Raw genomic sequence first — 6,003 nt, forward strand, 5'->3', positions numbered from 1 at the left:
GAGCCTGTTCTCTCTAATCTTGTCCATCCTCCAAAGCCACCAGTGATGTCTCTCTGGACTGTGCTATAGGAAGAGACAGAGAGGACAAACAGATTTGAATAAGCAACCAACTGGACTCATTGAACATTGATTGCATAAGGTAGAAGAAGAATGGATCAAAGAAAGATGATTGCAGAGGTCGAGTCTCAATGCCTGTGAGCAGAGGATGGACCACACCCCAACAGGGAGACTCACTTAGTGGGGCCAGGGAAGGTCTTACAAAGTCGAGACCAGAGAAGAAACCAAGTTTGTGGGTGGGAAAGAAGGAGAAAGCTGTAGGCTGAGGGACTTGATGGGTTGGCAATAGCTTACCATGTGCTGGAGTAGAGTGGACAGAATGGAGGAGAGTGGCATGAGATGAGGTGGGTAACAGCCAGGCCATGTTGGCTTTGCAGGCCTTGGTTGTGACAACATGGAATTAGGATACAGGCCATGCTTATAGATTTTATTCTCAATGTAGCAGGCAGCTACATAAAAGATGTGACATGATATGATTTATATTTTTAAAAGGTTACACTGGCTGCCCTATAAGTGGTTTGGAAAACAGCATGACTAAAGCAAGATTCATAAGGAGGCTATTGCAATACTGCAGTCAAGAGATGACGGTGATATGAAAGGTGGTAGCAGTAGAGATGGAGAGGAAGAGAGCTGGGATGGATTATGAAAGCAGAAATAATGACTGAACTTGCTGATGGATTGATTGGATGTAAGAGTTGAGAAAGAGGAAGATGCTTTGGGTGACACTTTGATGACTCACTTGACTGTGATGCTATTTATGAGATAGGGAAGATGGAAAAAGGAGCCAGTTTGGGGAGTGTGACGAGGGTGGAAATGAATACTTCTGTTTGGGAGCTATAGATACCTCTGAGACATCCCAGTGGAGATAGAACATGAAGCAGATTGTTGGAGAGGTGTGTTTGGAGAGTAGAGGTTGGGCTAGGTATAATTTTAAAGCCATGTAAATGTTGAGCCTTTTTAGGGAGTGTAGAAAAGAAAGAAATTCCAACACTTAGAGCAATGAGTGGAGGAGGACAGCCGTGAGCAAGGGCCTCTCAGAAGTGGCACGAGAGGGGTAGTGGAGAAGGCAAAAGTCTAGTTAAAATGTGGGGCATGACCAGCTAAGGTGCCAGCCACATACACCTGAGCTGGTGGGTTCGAATCCAGCCCGGAACCGCCAAACAACAATGATGGCTGCAACCAAAAAATAGCCAGGCGTTGTGGCGGGCGCCTGTAGTCCCAGCTACTTGGGAGGTGGAGGCAGGAGAATCGCTTGAGCCCAGGAGTTGGAGGTTGCTGTGAGCTGTGATGCCACGGTTCTCTACCCAAGGCAACAGCTTGAGGCTCTGTAAAAAAAAAAAAAAAAAAAAAAAAAGTGGGGCATGGTGGCTCACATCTGTAATCCCAGCCCTTTGGGAGGCTGAGGTGGACAGATCACTTAAGCTCAGGAGTTTGAGACCAGCTTGACCTAGAGCGAGACTCCCATCTCTAAAAATAGCTGGGTGTTGTGGCAGGCATCTGTAGTCCCAGCTACTAAGGAGGCTGAGGCAAGAGAATTGTTTGAACCCAAGAGTTTGAGGTTACTGTGAGCTATGACTCCAGAGCACTCTACCAAGGGCAACAAAGTGAAACTGTCTCAAAAAAAAAAAAAAAAAGAAAGAATAGCTAAGAAAAGCCATGTCATGAGTTGTTTCATAACTTCAGAGTTCAGTGCCAACAAGTTTAAAGCTATAATTTCCAGAAATACAAACTTGAAATACCAGCAAAAAGTTAACGTGGCCTGTTAACATGGCCTATAGAAGTATTTTAAATCCTTGCTAGTAAAATGACCAAACAGACAAAATTCTACAACTTTGGAATTAGCATTGAATGGCTTCATTTTAAAAGAGGATTGCCTTTGGGTCTTCTCTAACTTCTGTAATCCTAGCACTCAGGGCTGCCAAGGTAGGAAGATCCCTTGAGGCCAGAGGTTTTTTTTTTTTTTTGAGACAGAGCCTCAAGCTATCTCTCCTGGGTGGAGTGCTGTGGCATCACAGCTCACAGCAACCTCCAACTTCTGGGCTCAAGCGAGTCTCCTGCCTCAGCCTCCCAAGTAACTGGTACCACAGGCGCCTGCCACAATGCCCGGCTATTGTTTGGTTGCAGCCATCATTGTTGTTTTGGCGGGCCCAGGCTGGATTCAAACCCATCACCTTAGGTGTATATGGCTGGCGCCTTAGCCACTTGAGCCATAGGCGCCGAGCCAAGACCAGAGGTTTTAAGATCAGCCTAAGAAAAAGCAAGATCCTGTCTCTGCAAAAAAAATAGAAAAATTGGCCATGTGTGGTGGTGGGCACCTGTTAGCACTGGCTGTTCTCGGAGGCTGACAGAAGGCTCACTTGAGCCCAGGAGTCTTAGGTTGCTGTGAGCTATGATGACCCATTGCACTCTAGCTCAGGTAAAAAAAAGTCAGATTCTATTGAGAGAGAGAGAGAGAGAGAGAGAGAGAAAGGAAGAAAGAAAGAGAAAGGAAGGAAGAAAATCTGAGTCAAGTGGTTTTGTGCTTAGGAGTAAGTTTTCTGATTGGTGAACTGAAAAGAAATGGACTGGGTGTGTGCAGCCTTTTTTCTTTCTGTCTTCTTTCTACCCTACCCTTTTCTTAGCATTTCTTTCTTTCTCCTCCTGTCTTTCTCTCTTTCCTCCTCCTCCTCCTTCCTTAGTGGCCTGCATTCTGCCCTCATGCATTCCTTCCTGCTCTGTCTTGAGTTAAGGGGCCTGTGGTTGTCTGCCTATGCTAAGTGACTATGTAACTATGCCTGCACTTAGGAGACTGGTGAGGGAATATTATTAAGCCCAACTAACAGCAGAATCGAAGCTGTGTTCTCCAATCAGCTCTATGAATAATGAAGGCAGTATTTTGAATCCTACATGTATTTTTCAATTGGTTGTAATTTCAGGAGAGGAAAGGGGCTAACACTGGGACCATGATAATTTAACTAGGTAGTAGGAAAGATGTGGGTATTGGGTCAGAAGAGTTTAGCAAAAAAGGAGTAAATAAAGTGTTAAGGTCACTGTTGCAATCATGTTGTTTTTCTTGAACAGATCAGATAATATGACATTGACTCTCAAGCTTTGGACTCTTCAGTGTTCCCTGGGGAGTGTGTTAAAAACATAGGTGCAGGAGATCTGACTTGAGCTCAGAAGATCTCAGGTGGGGCCCCTTCACCAGCAGGTTAAAGTTGCCTCTAATGTAAGAAAGCACTCCAAAGTTTGAATACCTCTGCCCCAGAGTATATCTGATCCTGAATCATGGTACTCAGAAGAGAAACAAAGATTTTAAAAACATTTCTAAGGTCAGGCACAGTGGCTCATGCCTGTAATCCTAGCACTTTGGCAGGCAGAGGTGGGTGGATTGCCTGAGCTCACTCGAGACTAACCTGAGCAAAAGTGAGACCCCTCCCTAAAAGTAGGGGGGAGCCTATAGTCCCAGCTACTTGGGAGGCTGAGGCAACAAAAATCACTTGAGCCCAGGAGTTTGAGGTTGCTGTCAGCAATGACGCCATGGCATTCTACTGAGGGTGACAAAGTGAGACTGTGTCTCAAAAAAAAAAAAAAAAAATCTAATCTTAATAGAATCAGGTGGGCAGTGTTTTACAATTAGTGATGCAACTACTCAGCAAGTGACATAACTAATTAGCATACAAGAAATCAACAGGACTTGAGAGACAAGTGATAATAGGGGAAGAAGAAAGAAGGTGATGGGAGTGTCCTAAAAAGAAAATTGGGTGGTGCCCAGTAAGAAGGAGGAAATGGGAGTACAGTTCACGTTGGGTGGGCTGAAGATGCCATCACTGTAGTGAGTAAAGCTCAAGGATATGGAATGCAAATATTTCTCTTGGGAACCTGAAAGGGTGGCGTACACAGGCAGAGAAATGGGACATGCCTTACAGAGTTCCTGTTCCAGTCCAGCTTCTGGCCAAAAGTCTTGAGTCACCATCCTCTGGAATTCTGTGTTCACTGGAAACTGCTCACAGCAAGGAGACAGATGTGTGCTGGAAAACCTCTCCATCTACATTTAGAGGAACATTGTAGAGTCGATGATGGGCTCCACTGGTGCACGCACTTAAAGGTTATCCCTGGGTAAGATAACATTCAAAACCATTTTGTACAGCAGAAAGCACTAAACAAAGGTAAGCCTTATTACTCTGATTATCCTGGGTCTCATCGTTCTCAGGGCCTTCCACCTTGAGATAGCACTTTGTAGGAAGTGCCCGTGACCCTGAATGACCCTACCCAGGTTCTTACAGATTGTATTGGTTAAGTTTCTAAGTGCTCAGCTACTTCTCTTGAAGGCATGAATAAAAGCCAGCAGACATTTTCCTCTTCTTTTTAAAAATCAGTGTGCAGCCTTTTCTTCCTCCCCCACCCACTGTCTGTCTGAGTCAGTGTTCATGAACTCTCCTCTCACAGATCCTGCTATCTTGATCGCCCACAAAACAGTTTCCCTATGCTGTAAGAAACAATAAAGGAACTAGCAAGCAAATACTTCTGCCTGATAACTATTGCTTATGAATTGCAACAGGGCCTCTGCCAAAGGTGACTGATGGACCATTTTTCTAAACTGAACTAGTCTATGTTGTCTCTGCAAAGCATTAGACAGTTTGTAGGAAAGCTCTGTTGCCCTCCAGGAAGTCAAGTTGAAAAGTTTAGAGATAAACTTCAACTTCCTTTGCTTTCCATAACATTCACTATGGATCAGGAATCTATGTCAACCATTCTCAAACAGGTGCTTATTTTCAGCCTGCATTTATTGATTCATTCCCTTGACAAATTTTTACTGAGAGCCAACATATAGTGACCCACACGTTAGGCCCCAGGGACACAGTGGTGGTGAAGATAAAGAAGACCTAAGTGATTGCCTACAGGGTCAATAGTACTTATGCACCCACTAGTTGTAAGACCAAGGCAGCAAACCCAGAATATTTGGGGGTGGGTGATGGGAAGGAGTGGAGGCAGTAAAACAGGGTTTGAGGGCATAGAGAATCTTATAGAACAGAACTCTAATTCTTCCAAAGCAGCATTTTTGTTTGCTTTTCCCCTACACCATAATGCAAAGGCACTTACACTTTGAGTCCCAGAGAGAGCAAAGACTGGAAAGAAACAGCAGAGGGAAGGCCAGATAAATAGCCAAAAAAGATTAGTTAACTAAGAGTTCTGCCTAGCGCTGTTAGCTTAGTTAAGCCACCTGGCCACTGTAATCATTTACTCAGTACCTTGGACCAGCACCTTTTTACCTTTTTGTTGACTTTTGAGTGCATGATAGCATTATTTTTTCTTTTTTTGAGACAGAGTCTCACTCTGTCACCCAGGCTAGAGTGCAGTGGGATAATCATTGTTAACTGCTGCCTGAAACTCCTGGGTTCAAGGGATCCTTCTGCCTGAGCCTCCCAAGTAGCTGGGACTATGGGCACATGCCACCATGTCTGGCTAACTTTTCTTATTTATTCGCTTACTTTTTAGAGATGAGGTCTTGACTTTTTGCACAGGTTTGAGATCATTCTGATTAGAATTGCAAGAGCTTTTTTTTGAGACAGTGTCTCAAGCTGTCACCCTGGGTAGAGTGCAGTGGCATCATAGCTCACAGCAACCTCCAACTCCTGGGGCTCAAGTGATTCTCCTGCCTCTGCCTCCCAAGTAGCTGGGACTATGGGCACATGCCACCATGTCTGGCTAACTTTTCTTATTTATTCACTTATTTTTTAGGGATGAGGTCTTGATTTTTTGCACAGGTTTGAGATCTTTCTGATCAGAATTGCAAGAGCTTTGTTTTTGAGACAGTGTCTCAGGCTGTCACCCTGGGTACAGTGGCATCATAGCTCACAGCAACCTCCAACTCCTGGGGCTCAAGTGATTCTCCTGTCTCTGCCTCCCAAGTAGCTGGGACTATAGGTGCCCACCACAACACCTGGCTATTTTTTGGTTGCAGCT

Source organism: Otolemur garnettii, unplaced genomic scaffold (genome assembly GCF_000181295.1).
Source record: "Otolemur garnettii isolate 467f Iridium unplaced genomic scaffold, OtoGar3 scaffold00007, whole genome shotgun sequence".
In the NCBI taxonomy this organism is placed as follows: Eukaryota; Metazoa; Chordata; class Mammalia; order Primates; family Galagidae; genus Otolemur; species Otolemur garnettii.